The sequence below is a fragment of the Procambarus clarkii genome, unplaced genomic scaffold, assembly GCF_040958095.1.
Source record: "Procambarus clarkii isolate CNS0578487 unplaced genomic scaffold, FALCON_Pclarkii_2.0 HiC_scaffold_103, whole genome shotgun sequence".
NCBI lineage: Eukaryota > Metazoa > Arthropoda > Malacostraca > Decapoda > Cambaridae > Procambarus > Procambarus clarkii.
Genome location: NW_027189136.1, coordinates 38,299 through 60,110, shown reverse-complemented (window position 1 = coordinate 60,110; position 21,812 = coordinate 38,299).

Here is a 21,812-nt window from a genome sequence, read left to right as displayed (position 1 = left end):
ACCAGACTGGAAACTGGTCCTCGAGGCCAGTACACGCTGTCCTCACCAGGTGTCGTCGTCCGTTTGGCGGGGGTTTCGGGAGCTGACCCACAGATGGCATGGTTGTCACTGCTCCAGGCTCGGACGCTGGATCCGGGTTCGTAACACACATACACTACACATACACTGCACATACACTACACGTATACTACACAAACACTCCACATACACTACACACACACTACACATATACACTACACGTACACTACACATATACACTACACGTACACTACACATATACACTACACGTACACTACACATACACATTGACATACACTACACGTACGCTACACATACACTACATGTACACTACACGTACACTACACGTACACTACACGTACACTACACGTACACTACACGTACACTACACATACACTACAGGTACACTACACATAAACATTCACATACACTACACGTACACAACACATACACTACAGGTACACTACACATAAACATTCACATACACTACACATACACTACACGTACACCACACATAAACTACAGATACACTACACATACACATACACTGCACGTACACTATGTTACGTACCCTTATAAGATACGTAAGTAAATATATTAATATGTACATTTATAATTGTGTATAAATTACAAGCATGTATATTGTTATACTTATATGTTCTATGAAAATGCACATTCATGTTACAGTGTTGGCGTTAGGCCCAACGTATCGTGGGAATGATTGTTTTATTTCTTTGTGTGATCAGTTTTCCCACGGGAACTAATGATTTATATGTGATCATAAGTGGGTAACAGAGGTGAATAATAATTGAGTGAACTGTATCTGGCAAATTGTCGTGGGATCGTCCGTTGCTGGGGTGCATGCCATTATTCTCTTCTGTATGCATATTTTAATTACTATGTAAAGAAACACTTACTTTATTTGTGTATATCAATATGTATTAATTATTCATTAAGTTAGTTTAAGATTACTCTTGTCACAATGTATTGCTCCATTGTTGAATTAATAAATATTGTAACTTTGGCAATTTATTCGCGGGGCAAGGCAATCTGTTTTGACTCTCGCGTTTTGTTATTCAGTAGCTGAACGGGAACCAGGGAGATAACATCTTGGAGTTAAGTTACATTTTGTTCTGTCATAGCCATATATATATTAATTGTAATTTAATGTCTGGAAGATTCAGTGATATTTTTAATGTGATATATTGTGACCATATAATCATCTGTTTGCTTGTGAGATTTATATAATATATATATATTATAAGATTGTTTTATCTATTCTTCAGTCCTATGAATATTTATTTTGTGCTCATTACTTATCAAGGGGTTATACTGGTGATTCGCTATTGAGAACAGCAGTTGTGTCGTATCCCTAGACGTAATTAAAGTTTGGCTGCTGTAGAGTCACGAGCCTTAACGTACGATAGGTAACAAACAGTTATGGGGGCCTGTGCCGGGAAATAGTTCCCACGTTAACTTAACTATGCTAATCTAACCTTGCCTTCCTAGGTACCAGTGTGTCAAGTGTCTCTGTGTGTTTCTTAAGAACTATTCCATGTGCCAAGCAAGCCTTCCTGTGTGTCAAGTAACAACGTTTCACGATTTTGAGGTAAGTCATCCTATATATTTTGTTTGTGCAGTGAGGCCAAGCGAATTTTCAGTGTGGTGACAATTTTACAGTGAAGTGTAGTGCAGTGCCATTGTTTTAATTATTTTTGTGAATCAAGTGCCAAGTGTTAGTAACGATGGAGGAGAAAGTTGCAGCGTTGGTGGCTCAACCAGACTTTGAAGGGATTCAGAACCTTAAAAAGACTGAGTTAATACAAATGGCAAATCAGTTGGATTTGACCGCCAGCAATAGAATGGTTAAAGCCCAAATATTGAAAGTCATTGTGACGCATTTTGTTGAGAATGGGGAGTTAGAAGAAGAAATTCTAGAGGAGTTAAGAGAGGAGTCGAGTGATCAGATGACGTTAAAGCGTCTTGAGTTAGAAGCACAAATAGCCAATGCTAAGCTTGAAGCTCAAAGGGAACAGAAAATATTAGAGGCTGAAGCTCGTCAAAGAGAGATTGAAGCTCAACAGCAACAGCAAATATTAGAAGCTGAAGCTCAGCAAAGGGAGCTTGAGACTAGGCGTTTAGAAATTGCGGCACAGTTGCAAATAGAAGCCACAAAGAAGCAACAATTAGAGATTCAACAACAAATGGCTAACACTAACTTCAGGCTTGAATCACAGCGTATGGCAGCTGGGCATGGAAATACTAGTAATGTTTCAACAAATAGTGATAATAATCCCATCAGGATGAATAAGTATATAGAGTTGCCCAAGTTTAATGAGGAGGATCCTGAGGTTTTCTTTGCACATTTTTATAAAATTGCCATCAGTATGAACTGGCCAAGGGATCAGTGGGTAGCCATTATGCAGTCTCAATTTAAGGGGCGTAGTCAGGAGGTTTTCACAACCCTACCTGACGCTCATAGTTTTGATTATGACTTTGTAAAGAAAAGCATCCTCAATGCGTACCAGTTAAATCCAGAGGCACACAGGCAAAAGTTCAGGAACCTAAGGAGAATCAGGGATCAGACAATAGCAGATTTTACTCGTCAGAAGACGAATTTTTGCAACAGATGGTTAAAGTCACTTGCAATCACTGATTTTGATGCTCTAAAGAATCTTCTTATAATGGAAGAAGTATTGTCATGTCTCCCAGACCAGTTGTCTACTTTTATGGCAGAACAAAAGAATGTAACAGATATTGATGAGCTGTCAAAGCTCGCGGATGAGCATGAGTTGCTGACTAAGGCCCCGTTTACGGCCACTTCACCTAAGTCTAGTCGTAGAGTAAATTTCCATGCTCACCGAACTCCTTATCAGTATAAGTCTCCTCCTGGTGCGACAGTTACTCCCGTGAACTCTTCTCTTACTAACCCTAAGATGGTTACTTCATTGCCAGGATCATCTAAGCCTAGTAATGCTAATTCTAAACCGGCAGTTGGTTCTACCAGTGTGTCCACTGTCAAACATTGTACCCATTGTAAGAGAAGGGGGCATGTGATTTCTTCATGTTTTAGTTTGCATCCTGAACTACGACCAACTGGTCTTATTATGAGTAAAGGAGTGCAACCTATTAATTCTTCATGTATTACAGTCAGTCCCAATTGGATGGCTGAATTCAAACCCTATATTTCCACAGGTACCTTATTATGTAATAATGGTAGACATAAGACTGTTCAATTACTCCGTGATACTGGAGCTTCACAGTCTCTTATTAACCAGAATGTACTTGCTGATGTTGACACCCGAGATCTGGGTGAAGTTGTGCTTCTCCAAGGTATTGCCGGAAGTGTGCAACCAGTGTCCTTATTGCAAGTTAACCTTGATTCTAAATATACTTCAGGATGGTGTAATGTTGGTGTAAGTAAACAACTGCCCATTCCTGGGGTAGACATTATTCTAGGTAATGATTTTGGCAACCAAATGGTTGTAGGGCCCAAGTGTCCCATCATGTTAACTAAACCCCATAATGTATTAGCTCAACCAGTAGCAGATGATGATATTATTTACCCTGCTTGTGTTGTTACTAGATCAATGGGAAAAACAGGTGAGAGTAATCCTGTCTTCACTGAGGTTGCTGTTCCCAAGACCAGGACCCCTTCAGTAAAGGAGTGGGAGGTGGATCTTGAGGATTCTTTTATGACTCGACTGGATGATGAGAGTGAGGCCGTAGTAGAAGCCCCGCCGAACCTAAATCACAAGGAAAGTGAAGGTGAGAAAGGCTGAACTATCTGTACCTTGCCCGCTTGTCTCCAGTGCGCCAGTTGTCGAGAGTGAGGCCGAAGTAGCTATGACTCCATTTTATTCTGATCAATCGGGAAAAGAGATCAAGCTACTAGGTTCTTGCCCGCTCGCTGCTGAGTCTGAGTCATTGCCCTTAAGTGTTGTACAGACTACTGATCCTAGTTTAAGTAAGTGTATTTCTGAGGCTCCTGATAATATTGATGCATTGGAGGAAGGGACGGGTTTCTTCTTCAAGGATCGACTTCTGATGAGAAGGTGGAGACCCAAGGGAACTCCCTCTTCAGAGGATTGTGAGATTAGAACCCAACTCGTTGTCCCCAATGATTATCGTAGGCAGGTCCTGCAGGCTGCACATGATGACCCCATGGGAGGTCATCAAGGTATCACGAATATGTACCATAAGATAAGTAAATATTTTTTCTGGCCAAAGTTAAAGAAAGACGTGGTCAGATATTGTCATAACTGTATACCCTGTCAAATTGTTGGTAAACCAAATCAATCTGTACCTAGAGCACCATTGCAACCTATTGTAGTTCCTGATGAACCATTTACTCATGTTGTAATTGATTGTGTGGGTCCTTTACCTAAGACTAAATCGGGTAACATGTTTTTGTTCACTCTCATGTGTATGACTACTAGATTTCCTGAAGCTTATGCTCTACGGAATACCAAGGCTCATAATCTCATCAAGTGTCTTGAAAGATTCTTTTCGTTGTTTGGAATGCCTAGAGTTATTCAGAGTGATAATGGGGGAAATTTTGTTTCTAAAGTTTCAGAACTTTTTGCGAATCCCGAGGGATTCGGCACAAATTATCCAGTCCATATCATCCCCAAAGCCAAGGTGGACTTGAACGTTTCCACCAGACTTTGAAACAAATGCTGAAGACAACCGGAGAAACTCATCCACGTAATTGGGATGAGAATCTCCCCTTTGTGTTGTTTGCTGCTAGAGAAGGGCTACAAGAGTCATTGGGCTGTTCACCCTTTGAACTAGTGTTTGGTCACCAAGTAAGAGGTCCTCTTAAAATGCTACAAGAAAAGTTGTTGGGAGATGTCTCTGTTCATCAGAGTGGATTGTACTTGAGTGAGGTCAAGGCAAAGTTGTGTCGGGCTCGTGAGTTGGCGAAAGAACATCTGGGAAGGACTCAACAAGCCATGAAAGTAAGATATGACAAGAAGTTCAAAGCTAAGCTAAGGTCGTTTGATGTCGGAGATTTGGTGTTGGTGTTGAAACCTCGTATGGGGACTTCCATGTCCCATAAGTTCGCAGGACCCTACCAAGTGGTAGACAAGGTGGGAGACCTAACTTATAAACTAATTAACCCTAATCTTTCAGAACCCCAAATGACTGTACACATTAACAGATTAAAAGCTTATGTTGGACCTGGTGTAGTAGCTTGTTTTAGTCGGGAAGAGTTACCACCTGAGGATAATTGTAGTGAGAGACATGATGTTAATATCCCACTTCTCAGTTCCAGTTCCAATGGCAGGGAGATGCTATGTCATTTACAGGAGGAACAACGTGATGAGTTCCAGGTTCTGCTGGACAACCATACATCTCTGTTTGGGGAGGTTCCTACCCAGACCCACCTCATCACACACGACATTCAGCTCCTGGACAGCACCCCCATTCGACAACATCCGTACCGAGTGAATCCCGAAAAGAGGAAAATTATGCAAGCAGAAGTGGAATATCTGCTCCAGCATGATTTCATTCGGCCAAGTCAAAGTACTTGGAGCTCTCCGTGTTTGTTAGTGCCAAAACCAGATGGAACCTGGAGATTGTGCGTGGATTATAGGAAACTGAACAAGAACACTACAGTGGACGTTTTTCCTTTACCCTTGTTGGAAGAATGTATAGAGTCCATAGGTCATGCCGAATATGTAAGTAAGCTTGATTTGTCAAAAGGGTATTATCAAATTCCATTAACAGAGTATGCTAGAGAGGTTACTGCTTTTGTTACACCTGATGGTGCGTATGAATTTAATGTCATGCCATTCGGTTTGAGAAATGCACCTGCTACTTTTCAAAGATTCATGAATTTCTTACTCAAGGATGTGCCAGATTGTAGGGCCTACCTTGATGACATTGTTTTGTACAGTAAGAATTGGGCCGATCATCTCTTAGGCCTTAAGAACTTGTTTACAGTGTTGAAAAACGCAAAGTTAACCATAAACATGAATAAGTGTAGTTGGGCAAAAGGTACGATAACTTATCTTGGACACAAGGTAGGACAAGGTAAGATTATCCCCTTACAAGATAAGATTCAAGCCATTGTGGACTACCCAGTGTTGACCAATAAGAAAGGAGTCCAACGGTTTATTGGTATGTGTGCATACTATAGGCGTTATTGTAGAAATTTTTCAACAGTAGCTGCTCCTTTGACAAACTTGTTACGCAAGCAAGTAAAGTTTCAGTGGACACAAGATTGTCAGAATGCTTTTCAGAACCTAAAGGGCATATTGTCCACCTCACCTATTCTTGCTAGTCCCCAATTTGATAAACCATTTATATTACACATTGATGCGTCAGATGTTGGAATAGGTGCTGTGCTTATTCAAGTTGGTTTAGACCAGATTGAGCATCCTGTGTATTATTATTCTAGAAAATTTAATGCAGCTCAGAGAAATTATTCCGTGGTAGAAAAGGAGGCGTTGGGTCTTATATTGTCAATCAAGAAGTTTGAGATTTACTTATCAGGAAATAAAGTGTTAGTATTTACAGACCACAACCCCCTTATCTTTATAAATATGATGAAAGTCAAGAACCAACGAATTCTGCGCTGGTCATTGTTTTTGCAGGAATTTAATGTAGAAATCAAACATATTCCAGGCAGACAAAATGTTATTGCTGATGCTTTGTCAAGAAGTTTTGATGTACCATAAATGAAATGTTTTTTTTTACTTAACATTTTTACTTCTGAAAAAATGCCATTGATCTTCAATCCATTGCATTTTTTTTCTTGGAGGTGGAAGTGTTACGTACCCTTATAAGATACGTAAGTAAATATATTAATATGTACATTTATAATTGTGTATAAATTACAAGCATGTATATTGTTATACTTATATGTTCTATGAAAATGCACATTCATGTTACAGTGTTGGCGTTAGGCCCAACGTATCGTGGGAATGATTGTTTTATTTCTTTGTGTGATCAGTTTTCCCACGGGAACTAATGATTTATATGTGATCATAAGTGGGTAACAGAGGTGAATAATAATTGAGTGAACTGTATCTGGCAAATTGTCGTGGGATCGTCCGTTGCTGGGGTGCATGCCATTATTCTCTTCTGTATGCATATTTTAATTACTATGTAAAGAAACACTTACTTTATTTGTGTATATCAATATGTATTAATTATTCATTAAGTTAGTTTAAGATTACTCTTGTCACAATGTATTGCTCCATTGTTGAATTAATAAATATTGTAACTTTGGCAATTTATTCGCGGGGCAAGGCAATCTGTTTTGACTCTCGCGTTTTGTTATTCAGTAGCTGAACGGGAACCAGGGAGATAACATCTTGGAGTTAAGTTACATTTTGTTCTGTCATAGCCATATATATATTAATTGTAATTTAATGTCTGGAAGATTCAGTGATATTTTTAATGTGATATATTGTGACCATATAATCATCTGTTTGCTTTTGAGATTTATATAATATATATATATTATAAGATTGTTTTATCTATTCTTCAGTCCTATGAATATTTATTTTGTGCTCATTACTTATCAAGGGGTTATACTGGTGATTCGCTATTGAGAACAGCAGTTGTGTCGTATCCCTAGACGTAATTAAAGTTTGGCTGCTGTAGAGTCACGAGCCTTAACGTATGATAGGTAACACACTACACATACACTACACATACACTACACACATACTACACAAACACTACACATACACTACACATATACTACACATACACTACACATATACTACACATATACTACACATTCACTACACATTCACTACACATACACTACACGTACACTACACATAAACATTCACATACACTACACATACACTACACATACACTACACGTACACTACACGTACACTACACGTACACTACACATACACTACACATACAATACACGTACACTACACATACACTGCACACACTACACATACACTACACAAACACTACACATACACTACACATACACTACACATACACTACACATACAATACACGTACACTACACATACACTGCACACACTACACATAAACTACACATACACTACACGTACACTACACGTACACTACACATTCACTACACAGAATACACGTACACCACACATACACTGCACACACTACACATACACTACACATACACATACACTACACATACACTACACATACACTACTCATACGCTAAACATACACTACACGTACACTACACGTACACTACACGTACACTACACGTACACTACACGTACACTACACGTACACTACACATACACTACACATACACTACACATATAATACACGTACACTACACATACACTGCACACACTACACATACACTACACAAACGCTACACATACACTAAACAAACACTACACATACACTACACATACACAACACATACAATACACGTACACTACACATACACTGCACACACTACACATACACTACACATACACTACACGTACACTACACGTACACTACACATACACTACACGTACACTACACATACACTACAGATACACTACACATACACAAACACTGCACGTACACTACACATACACTACACACATACTACACATACACTACACATACACTACACATACACTACACATACACTACACATACACTACACGTACACTACACATACACTACACGTACACTACACGTACACTTCACGTACACTGCACACACTACACAAACACTACACATACACTACACATACACTACACGTACACTACACGTACACTACACGTACACTACACGTACACTACACGTACACTACACGTACACTACACGTACACTACACATTCACTACACAGAATACACGTACACTACACATACACTGCACACACTACACATACACTACACATACACATACACTACACATACACTACTCGTACACTAAACATACACTACACGTACACTACACGTACACTACACGTACACTACACGTACACTGCACACACTACACATACACTGCATGTACACTACACGTACACTACACGTACACTACACGTACACTACACGTACACTACACGTACACTACACGTACACTACACGTACACTACACGTACACTACACGTACACTACACGTACACTACACATACACTACACATACACTACACATACACTACACATACACTACACATACACTACACATACACTACACATACACTACTCGTACACTACTCGTACACTACACAAACACTCCACATACACTACACGTACACTACACATACACTACTCGTACACTACACAAACACTACACATACACTACACTACACATGTACACTACACGTACACTACACGTACACTACACGTACACTACACGTACACTACACGTACACTACACGTACACTACACATACACTACACATTCACTACACATTCACTACACATAGAATACACGTACACCACACATACACTGCACACACTACACATACACATTCACATACACTACACGTACACTACTTGTACACTACACATACACTACACATACACTACACATACACTACACATACACTACACGTACACTACACGTACACTACACGTACACTACACGTACACATTCACATACACTACACGTACACTACTCGTACGCTAAACATACGCTACACATACACTACACAAACACTCCACATACACTACACATACACTACACATACACTCCACATACACTCCACATACACTACACGTACACTACACATACTACACATACACTACACATACACTACACGTACACTACACGTACACTGCACACACTACACATAAACTACCCATATACTACACGTACACTTGTAACACCCAGGACCTCCCCCCCCCTTTAAGAGTTCACACCCAGGGAAGCCTTTTCCAAGAGGTCAGCCCAGATGACCTCCAGTTTATCTTGTATATTGATTAAAAATTCCTGGGTTAGTCTTAGTCAGCATAGTTTCAAGTATGTAATATTTCATGCAAGGGAATTAGACTCCAGATTCTTATGTGTAAACATCCTTAGATCTCCCCTTTTTGGCCAGGTCAGAGGTCAGTCACACATGTAATTAATAACTCCTCTCTTGAAGAGTGTATGGTGAATGTCAAACAAGCTTTTTGAAATATTTCTTGAGTGTTTGTACACTCTTGGTGGGTAGCAACAGCAGATCTCCCCCTCCCCCCTGTGGGGGTTGTATATAGAGGTCCTTTAGGGACTTAGGGAACTCAGAGTGCGGTACACCGGGATCGAGAGCGGGACTGTGAAGAACATCTCAACCAGGGAGAGACAGAGGTCTTAAGGTAATGTGTGTGATCTCTGAGTTTTATTCTATGTCCAAATTTCTTAACTTTTTGCCAGTGTTAGAGTAGGATTTATAAGTAGTGTGTTACGACCCTTTCGGGACGCAATGGGGTTCTCACTCTGATGTTGTTAGAGTCAGATATATATATCCGTTCCCAAGCCAGTAGTGGCTATCAAGGGATGAGATCCGTGACGCAAGTAACTTAAAGGGAGTAGGGAAAGAAAGCCAAGAACTTAATATTATAATTTTCACCATCACCAATTAAATATATAAAAAGAATACACAGGGGGAGGGGTATTAACACTTGACAAGGGGATTCTTCACAATGTAGACTTCTGCTGAAGACTCTGGATCCAGAAGCTAGGCGCTGAGTCCTTGGTGCTTTCTTCGTGGCCACACAACGAATTCTTCAAAGAAGCTGAGCCTACCCTGGCCACAGGTCAGCCAAAACACATGTCCACTGGGGGCACCGCCGTGGAGGCCGTCAACCACACGTCCAGCTGGTCTGCTGGCAGGTTCTGAGCCAACAAGGCTGGTACGGCCACTCCACGAACGATAAAAGGGGAACGCCCTAGACAGGAGCCTCGTGTGACACCACAAATCACTCTCCTGTCTTCAGTACCCCAGTGGATGATCGTCTCCAACAGTCGGTCCCGGGTAAATCCTTTTACTGCCACTCCACTGGCAGGCTAACACACCACAGTGTTCTTCCGGGCGGACGACTTCACAACAGCTGCAGCAAGGTTCAAGGTATGGAGACTGGCTGCCTCGGGTAGACTGACTCCACTTCCATCACAGCAGTCCCAGGTCGGCTCTGTAAGCAGACACGTCATCAATAACTGGGACACTAAAACACCTCACTTACGGGCTCGGGCACAAACACCTGACGTATCCAGTCCATAGATGGCGCTGTCGTCGGAGCACCACCTCACCAGAGGTCAGTGGCGGCGGTGTAGAGTGCTGAACGGGACTGGAAACTGGCCCTCGTAGCTGATACACGGCATCCTCACCAGGTGTCGTCGGCGTTTGGCGGGGGGTTTCGGGAGCTGACCCACAGATGGCGCGGTCGTTACTACTCCGTGCTCGGACGCTGGATCCGGGTTCGTAACATAGTGATTGACATAATTTTGGTCTCAATAAACTTTTGTTAAATTTCCCGCCTCTGTCAATTGTTGAATCCTCTTTGCCTTGTTGGATATAGTGGCTGACAACCGTTTTCATAATTAATGACAGTCATAGAAAGTACTCTCCTAGTCAAGCAATGTTTCTTGCCTCGTTGCTTGATTTAGTTTCAATGGTCAAAGGCAGATGGTGGCAGCGTATTTCATCCTGTGTTAGCATCTCCTTGTTGGCAGTGTATTTTGTAGTCCCGGTGTAACCATCATATGTCAGCCCATAACAGTGTTACCAAGTGCACCAATGGGGAAGTGTTACTCAGGATAAGTAGTGTTTACATTATTAGTTTAGTGTTCCATTATATTAGTGTTCCATTATAGCGGTGCATAGTAGGGCGGGGTTACACGAGAGCGGTGTTACAATGGTGTTACACACTACACGTACACTACACGTACACTACACATACACTACACGTACACTACACATACACTACACATGCACTACACACACTACACATACACTACACATACACTACGCATATACTACACATATACTACACATACACTACACATATACTACACATACACTACACATACACTACACGTACACTACATATACCCTACATGTACACTACACATACAATACACATACACTACACATACACTACACACACACACACACTACACGTACACTACACATACACTACACGTACACTACACACATACACTACACGTACACTACACATACACTACACATACACTACACGTACACTACACGTACACTACACATACACTACACATACACTACACGTACACTACACGTACACTACACATTCACTACACATAGAATACACGTACACTACACATACACTACACATACACTACACATACACATACACTACACATACACTTCACATACACTACACGTACGCTAAACATACACTACACATACACTACACATACACTACACATACACTACACATACACTACATGTACACTACACAAACAGTCCACATACACTACACATACACTACACTACACATATACACTACACGTACACTACACATACACTACACATACACTGCACATACACTACACGTACACTACACAAACACTCCACATACACTACACATACACTACACATACACTACACTACACATATACACTACACGTACACTACACATACACTACACATACACATTCACATACACTACATGTACGCTACACATACACTGCACGTACACTACACAAACACTCCTCATACACTACACATACGCTCTTCCCGTGGAGGAGGCTGCCGAAAGTGTTGATATGGTCTATCTTCCCCTTTGTTTTTATTGGTCCATTTCAAGTCCACGTTCTCTAGAATCTTGACCAGATTATCTATCTATGTACTTGTTCTGTATTGAAGGTTTTTCTGAAGCGATCTCTGTATGCTGTCTTTGATTGACAGTCTGGCGGTGGGCCCAACAAGTTTTGCTGTTATTGTGGCTATCCTTTGTTTGATCCTGTTTTCTAATGCTGGTAAGTTGATTACCATTCTTAGATTCTCTCTACGCGTCCATATAGATGCTCCCAGCATTGTTCTGTGAGCATCATTTTGAGACACATCCAGTTTCTCTCTTTGGTTATCACTGAGGGATGTAAGAGCAGGAGCAGCATAGTCAATGAGTGACCTAACTGCTTGAACGTAGTACATTTTGAGTACTGGTAGAGATGCCCCATCTCCTAAGACTTGTCAGGGAGCGCAAAGCTGAGTTTCTGGCTTTACAACGTGTCTGTGCCTGTGCCTCATATACAAAAGTTCACGTCACAGAACAGAGCACCTCATGTTTTCACCTTGTCTACACCTGTTTCAGTACTGACCTGGTTAAATACTGTCACCCATAACTCTTCACCTTTCCAGTGAATGGAATTTAAGCTTTGTTAATTTTTTCATATGACAGGTTTCTAATTTGGGGAATTAACTTCGTCATCCTAAGGTGGACACGTTCAAGTGAATTTATATCCATTCTATAGTACGGCGACTAAAACTGAACTGCATAATCTAAATGGGGGCTGAACCAAAGCAAGATATATCTGAACAAACGCATTGTTTCCACAGGACTACTATGTAGTGAGGAAAGAGAGAGAAAGGTGAGGAGGTGGTGGTGTAATTTTGCTGATAAGAAAAGGTTTGAGTTTTGAAGAGATGGTAAATCAGAACTGTGAAGGTTTCAGTGACTACATTTCAGGCACCATAGCAACTGGGGGACAGAAAATTATAGTAGTCATATATAACGCCCCCCCCCCCCCCCCCACCAAACGACAGAAGACCCAGACAGGAATATGATAGAAACAATATGGCCACCATCAATATAATAGAGAGAGCAGCTTCTGTGGCTAGCAGGAACGGATCCAGGCTACTAATTATGGGAGACTTCAACCGTGGGGAGATAGATTGGGGGAACAGAGACCCACATGGAGGCCAAGACACATGGAGAGCTAAACTGCTGGACGTGGCAACGAGAAACTTTCTAAGTCAACACGTCAAGGGACTGACAAGAATTAGAGGAGAGGATGAACCAGCCTTGCTTGATCTGGTATTTACCCTAAATGAGTCGGATATAAGGGAAGTTAAGTTGGAAGCCCCTTGGGAATGAGTGATCATAGCGTATTTAACTTCGAGTACCTGGTTAAGCTAGGAATTGTATCTCCCAAAAAAGAACTGGGAAACAAAGGGCTGGCGTACCGAAAGGGAAACTATGAGGAGATGAATAAATTCATAAGGGATATACAATGGGACAGAACTCATAACCAAGTCCGTACAAGACATGATGTACTATGTCACCCAAAAGTATCAGGAGGCTGTAAGCAGGTTTGTCCCAGTCCGACAGGAAAAACAGAGAAGCAAAAGAAGAATCCGTGGTTTAATAGGGAATGTATGAAAGCAAAAGAGCTGAACAAAAGGGCATGGAGGAACTTCCGTAATAACAGAACACCAGAAAGTAGAGAGAGATACCATAGAACCAAGAACGAGTATGTTAGTGTGAGAAGAGCAGCTGAAAAAAGGTATGAAAATGATATAGCTAATAAAGTCAAGACCGAACCATAGCTACTACACAGTCACATCAGGAGGAAAACAGTGAAGGAACAGGTGATGAAACTTAGGATGGGTGATGATAGGTACACAGAGAATGACAGAGGTGTGTGAGGAACTCGACAAAAGGTTCCAGGATGTCTTTACAAGGCCAAGTCCTTTACAATAGAACAAGGAGAAGTCACGGCACTAGGAGAGGTGGCAGCAAACCAGGCGACCTTGGAAAGGTTCGAAATTACAAGAGATGAGGTCAAGAAGCACACATTGGAGCTGGACGTGAGAGAGAGGCTATTGGGCCGGACGGAATCTCACCTTGGTTATTAAGAGTGTGCAGGAGCACTTTGTTTGCCACTCTCCGTAGTGTATAGTAGGTCATTGGAGACGGGAGACCTACCAGAAATATGGAAGACTGCTAATGTAGTACCAATATACAAAAAGGGTGAGAGACAAGAGGCACTGAACTACAGGCCAGTGTCCTTAACTTGTATACCATGCAAAGTGACGGAGAAGATTGTGAGAAAAAACCTGGTAGCACATTTGGAGAGAAGAGACTTCGTGAGAACCCATCAACATGGGTTCAGGGAGGGTAAATCTTGCCTTACAGGCTTGATAGAATTCTACGATCAGGTGACAAAGATAAAGCAAGAAAGAGAAGGATGGGCGGACTGCATTTTTTGGGGACTGTCGGAAAGCCTTTGACACAGTACCCCATAAAAGGCTGATACATAAGCTGGAGAAACAGGCAGGAGTAACTGGTAGGGCGCTCCAGTGGATAAGGGAGTACCTAAACAATAGGAAGCAGAGAGTTACAGTGAGGGGTGAGACCTCAGACTGGCGTGAAGTCACCAGTGGAGTCCCACAGGGCTCTGTACACGGACCTATCCTGTTTCTGATATACGTAAATGATCTCCCAGAGGGTATAGACTCATTCCTCTCAATGTTTGCTGACGACGCCAAAATTATGAGAAGGATTAAGACAGGAGGAGGACTGCTTGAGGCTTCAAAGAAGACCTGGACAAGCTGCAGGAATGGTCGAACAAATGGTTGTTAGAGTTTAACCCAAGCAAATGTAATGAAGATAGGGGTACGAAGCAGGAGACCAGATACAAGGTATTATTCGGGAGATGAAATACTTCAAGATTCAGAGAGAGAGAAAGACCTGGGGGTTGATATCACGCCAGACCTGTCCCCTGAAGCTCATATCAAGAGGATAACATCAGCGGCATATGCCAGGTTGGCTAATATAATAACGGCCTTTAGAAACTTGTGTAAGGAATCTTTCAGAATATTATTACCACATATGTCAGCACCAATCCTAGAGTATGCGGCTTCCAGCATGGAGTCCTAATATCTAGTACAAGGCATAAGACTAAACTGGAAAAGGTTCAAAGGTTTGCCACCAGACTAGTACCAGAGCTGAGACGTATGAGCTACGAGGAGAGACTACGGTAATTAAACCTCATTTCATTGGAAGACAGAAGAGTTAGGGGGACATGATCACCACATTAAAGATTCTCAAGGGAATCGACAGGGTAGATTAAAGACACTCTTTAACACAAGGGGCACACTACACTACACACAGAAATCACAATAGCATGATGCATCAATGAACAAATCCACAAGGGCTGTGACGAGGATTCGAACCTACGTCTGAGATGATCCCAGATGCTGCTTAATCGACTCTGCTACGACATGGTAAAAGAGTTGAAACCGAAGTTCTACTGAACTTACTGGATCCTGCAGTCTGAGACACAAACCAGGGTTTTACACAACTCCCCCATGCACTCGAGCTATGTCAATAGGCCCTTCTACCTCTATTTGTTCATTGATGCATCATGCTATTGTGATTTCTGTGTGTAATGAAGTAAGGGCCCATGTCGTAGCTCAGTCGATTAAGGCAGTGTCTGGGATCATCTCGGACGTAGGTTCGAATCCTCGTCACGGCCCTTGTAGATTTGCACAAGGGGCACACGCACTAGGGGACACAGGTGGAAACTGAGTACCCAAATGAGCCAAAGAGATATTAGAAAGAACTTTTTAAGTGTCAGAGTGGTTGACAAATGGAATGCATTAGGAAGTGATGTGGTGGAGGCTGACTCCATACACAGTTTCAAGTGTAGATATGATAGAGCCCAATAGGCTCGGGAACCTGTACACCTGTTGATTGACGGTTGAGAGGCAGGACCAAAGAGCCAGAGCTCAACCCCCGCAAGCACAATTAGTTGAGTACACACACACACACACACACACACACACACAACCAGGAAGCAGCCCGTGACAGCTGACTAACTCCCAGGTACCTATTTACTACTAGGTAACGGGCATAGGGTGAAAGAAACTCTGCCCATCGTTTCTCGATGGCGCCCGGGATCAAACCTGGGACTACAGGATCACGTGTCCAGCGTGCTGTCCGATCGGTCACCGGCTCCCCTGTGTGTGTGTGTGTGTGTGTGTGTGTGTGTGTGTGTGTGTGTGTGTGTATATATATTCACATAGTTGTGTTCACCTAGTTGTATTCACGTAGTTGTGCTTGCGGGGTTTTTAGCTCTGTTCTTTCGGCCCACCTCTCAACTGTCAATCAACTGTTACTATTTTTTCCCCCACACCACTCACACACCCCAGGAAGCAGCCTGCGACAGCTGACTAACTCCCAGGTACCTATTTACTGCTAGGTAACAGGAGCGTTAGGGTGAAAGAAATTCTGCCCATTGTTTCTCGCCGGCGCCGGGAATCGAATCCGTGACCAAAGGATCACGCGTCCAACGAGAATAGACAAGGTGAACAAGGACAGCATCTGAAGCGAGAGAAATAGAATCGGAAACATAGAATCTGGAAACAGAAAAGAGTAGAATAAATATACAAGTACTCCTACGGGCATGAGGTACGGTAATTATCAGGAAAAACCACTAAGCCATTACGGCTATATAGTAACAATGGCTTAGTTATTCACACTTAGAATCCACTATAGTCGTGAAAGCCACCTCTTCACAATTTCAAGGCCAAACAAGACCAAGAACTCGAACATCAGACAAGGTCCCCCCCCCCTAAAAAAAAAAGGCAGCCGGTAGAAGACTAGAAGACGGGGGCATAAGGAGTTTGACTTGCCTAGTGACTTATCTAGTAACTTGAGTAAACATTGCAAAGGGAGGACCGTTAAACAAGCAACAGCCTCTGGAGTGAGTGATGGAGGTGGTGCAGGGCGGGAGATTTAATATCTACATATATTAGAGAGGGAGCCAGTGTGCCACCAAAGCCACGCCCTCGCTTACTGCTAGACAGTCAGTGTTTCCCTGCAGGGTTAATGAGTGCCTCCGTGAGTAAAGTGATGAATTTTAGAGGGGTGGAGTCTAGGGAAGTTAGGGAGACCATCTGCAGTTGTTTTAGCAGGCCGTTTTCCTAAGGTTTCGCAACGTCAAGAAACTGTTGTACTAAAGTGCCCTTATTCTAAAGTTTTTGGGTGTTAGTAAAGATCAGTACCATCACATCTGCATTAGCCGACGGTTGTGAACTAGTGAATAGTTTGGTATGCAAGTCGTGTTTTATGCTCTTTCAGCTACGTTTCAGTTAGTATAATAAAGGTGAATTTGTTAACTGTTTCAATTAGGGCACTATAATAATCAGCGTTTGCTTAGTGATCGTACATTGTTAATTACAGATCCATTGTGATGTGTTAATGCATTGTTTACATCGTACGCTGTATAATACCTGCAATTTAGACAATAGAAGTGATTGTCATAGATACTTTATACGAGGTTTGTTCTGGATCTATACCAAGTGGCATAAGTAGGCTCTTTGATGGTAAAATGGTAAAGGTTCAACTAATGATGCAATGTAAAGAAAAAACTAATGATTTTAGTAGAATAATGAAATTTGGATTAGATTCAATAAAGATTGACTGTTATGATAATGATAATTATACTATTATTATAATTATAATAACATGATAAACAGTAAAATTACACTGGTATAAATGACGTAGATTACTTTGAGGTACACTCAGGTTCACAAACAATGGTTTACAATACTGACACTGGCATAGCCAGAGTACAATGGAGCAATAATGTATGGGAAGGCTTGGTAACAATGAAACCTAGGTTACCTAGCCTGCACTAGGTAACAAGGGAGTTAATTAAGATGAGGCACTTCGTGTTAGTCTGGACTGATAGACCACATTGGGAGAGGAATTTATTGAAGTTATCCTCATTTGATACCACAAACGTTTTTGTTGTAAGTTTTCCTCTTCTTATTGTGCCATCTTTTACATAGCACTGATGGATCACACCTTGGTTTTGTTTACTGAGTTTCTGCAGACAGTAGGAGAGTGCCTGCCTTTTCCTGGTCAGGCACTTGTAGATGTAAACCACCTTGTTAGAGAATACTGCTGTCTGGACAAGATCGGATTTTAGGGAATGGGTAGCTAGTTTGAGGCGCATTTTTCTTTGATTTTGACCTGCTGGATTCTTTTTGCCTACGCTGTAAGTAGCACTTATGGTTTTGGTGGTTTCATAACGCATTTGGTCTATTATGACAGCATGTACAATGCCTATACACACTTTTCATCGTCTCTTTCCTCAAGGATGGATGAAGATGAAACATTAACAGTCCAGTAACTTTTGCTGGTCTTGTTCGTCCTGGGAGATATTGTTGGCCAGTTATAGTACTGATGCCTGCATTTATTGTCTAGCGCTTCCTTATGTTTTTTTATGGAATCGTTGGTTTCAGACACGTATTTTCCTAACAGACGGTTTATTTTATACTGAAGTTGGTGGTTCACTTGACAGGCTTTAACATCAACACGAAGAAGGGTTATTAGTTGATATTTTTGTTTCAGGTTAGCACAGTTAACTTAATCATCATGTTGAAGGTCCTGAGTGATCATAATATGGGCCAGAAATACTAGACACAGCTTCTTGAATCACAGATTCTCACACAAATTAGGGCATTCCAGCGAGGGACCTGCAGCAAGCTTGAAGTGCATGAAGTGGGATGTTAGCAAAGAATTTGCAGATGTTTGTGAGGAAACAATCCCCTGACTCAGTGAGGGTGTTGAGGGGAGAGCAGCGCCGCCACTGACCCCAGAGGGCGAGAAACGACAGCTGTCGGTGGTGTTCTGGAGGGTGCCTTGCTTGGAGCTTTGCTGGTTTTTTTCTGTCCACAAACTGGCTTTTGGAAGTCATGGTTGGTTGTGTATGGGTATGAAGAAAATATTGTAGCCTAAACTTGAGTCAGGAAGCACGGTGGTGGGCAGCAGGCACTGATAATCACAACAGGAAAAGTTTGTATTGAATTTTGTTTGCAAGTAAATGAGTTAATTGAGTTGGTTACTGTCGATGTCTTATGACGTGCTTGGTCTCCATGTACTTGGCTGCCTGTAGGTGGTGATTTACGTCATCTGGGGGTAGTTGGGGACTGTAATACAGCTTAGAATGGAGAGCGTAGACGGGCACAGGTCGACGCCCTCAACACACTACCTTGTATATCTACTATGCATTTGTTAAGGTTAAATTCTAGTTGCCAGTTGTAATTGATTAGAGCTTGTTCTGTGGGGGTCAATATCTAAGGTCACGGCGTTATTAAACAGTGGGGTTAGGGATGGCCTGGGCCCCAAGGGAAAAAATCCCAGCAAATATTCAATACTATGAATGGTCTGTAATCTAGAGAGATTAACAACCCCACTACAACAAGGAAAAAGTGATACTCTGGTTATAATCCTTATTATATAATTGATTAACCCTAATCCCCCCCCCCCCAAGTACAATAATTTTCTTACCTCCTCAATCTTACGTTAATTCCCTGAAGTCCATAGAAAGGAGACGAGGGTTACAAACAACGACTAGATGCAAGACTACGCTCGTTAAGGGGACAGAACATACACTGGTAACTTAAACACAACTTATGGTCACCCTTAAGCCACCCCTCAGGTAACACTTGGGGCTCAAAACACTGGCTTAGAGGACACAAAATACACTAAGACTACAATGGCACGGTACGTATATAATGGTACTTAAATTGGTATTGAAAGGATAAGGTGAGAGGAAAAAGGGCAGAGGAGTCACCAGCCACAGGTCCAGACCCTTTGAACACCCAACAACCAAGACCTCTCTCTCGCTTCCACATGTGGTTGCTGACTCGGTAAATAATTTGATCGTACAGTAACAAGTATTAGTCTTCCAAGATAAGCCTTTACTTATTACCTGAACAGTTCTAAGTATAACTAACATATAGCTTTACATCATACTAATAATTAACTCAGGGTATACCAGCTCTGTGAGCAACGAGGTTAATCCTACATCTGGCAGAGAAGCGGAACCCTCGACCAACCAACCAAGCTAGTTCCAGGTACCCTTTAAATATAAGTCTATACTGCTAGATTAATCTCTCCTCCTACTTAACCCAAACTATTAATTAATGTTCTAATATTTACTTACTCAAAAACCCACATATGCTCCCTAACAGTCATGGCCTATCACTACCAAAATACTTAAGTGAATGATACCTGCATGAAAATAAAACTGAATCCTATTTAAGCCTGGTTTCCTGGCAGTGCCAGTTAAGAACCCAGGGTCAAAACTCATCCCCCCTTCAGAAAAAAAAAGGTTTCTACAAGAATAGTCATATTTTTTGTAAGCACGTACAAAGAAAAATAACCCTTAAAAGAAAATTAAAAACAAGAAATTTCTCTGAAAGAAAAACACACAAAGGGAAAAACAATTTTGACAAGGAATATTTATTGTCACAAGATATTCCATGAATAAAATAAAACATGATAGTTTGTGGCTTCCTGTGGCTGAGAGGTACGCTACTCAGGCAACCGGGATAGCGCATCAGCTATCACGTTTAGCCGACCTGGTAAGTGGATTACGGTAAGACTGAAGTCCTGCAGGTATAATGCCCACCTGAGGATCCATTTATTTTTCTCTTTCATCTGAGGGATGAACACTAATGGGTTATGGTCCATATACACTTCCACTATATTTGCCGTGAGATTGATTGATTGATTGATGCAGATTAAGCCATCCTAAAGGTGGCACGGGCATGAATATCCCGTAAGTGGTGGCCCTTTTGAGCCATTATTAGTATCAATAGATGATACTGGAGATCTGTGAAGGTGCGACTGCACCCTGCGTGACGGGAGATGTCTCCCGTGCCGTGAGATATACTGCCAAAGATTTGAAGTATAACACTAGTGCCAACACTCCTTTTTCTACTCTGAATAGTTGTGCTGTTGTCTTGTCAAATTTCAGGGTAATAGTACACTGGATAATCCACTTGATCATCCCCAGTTTGCAACAACACTGCACCAGCACCTGAATCAGATGCATCGACGTGAATTT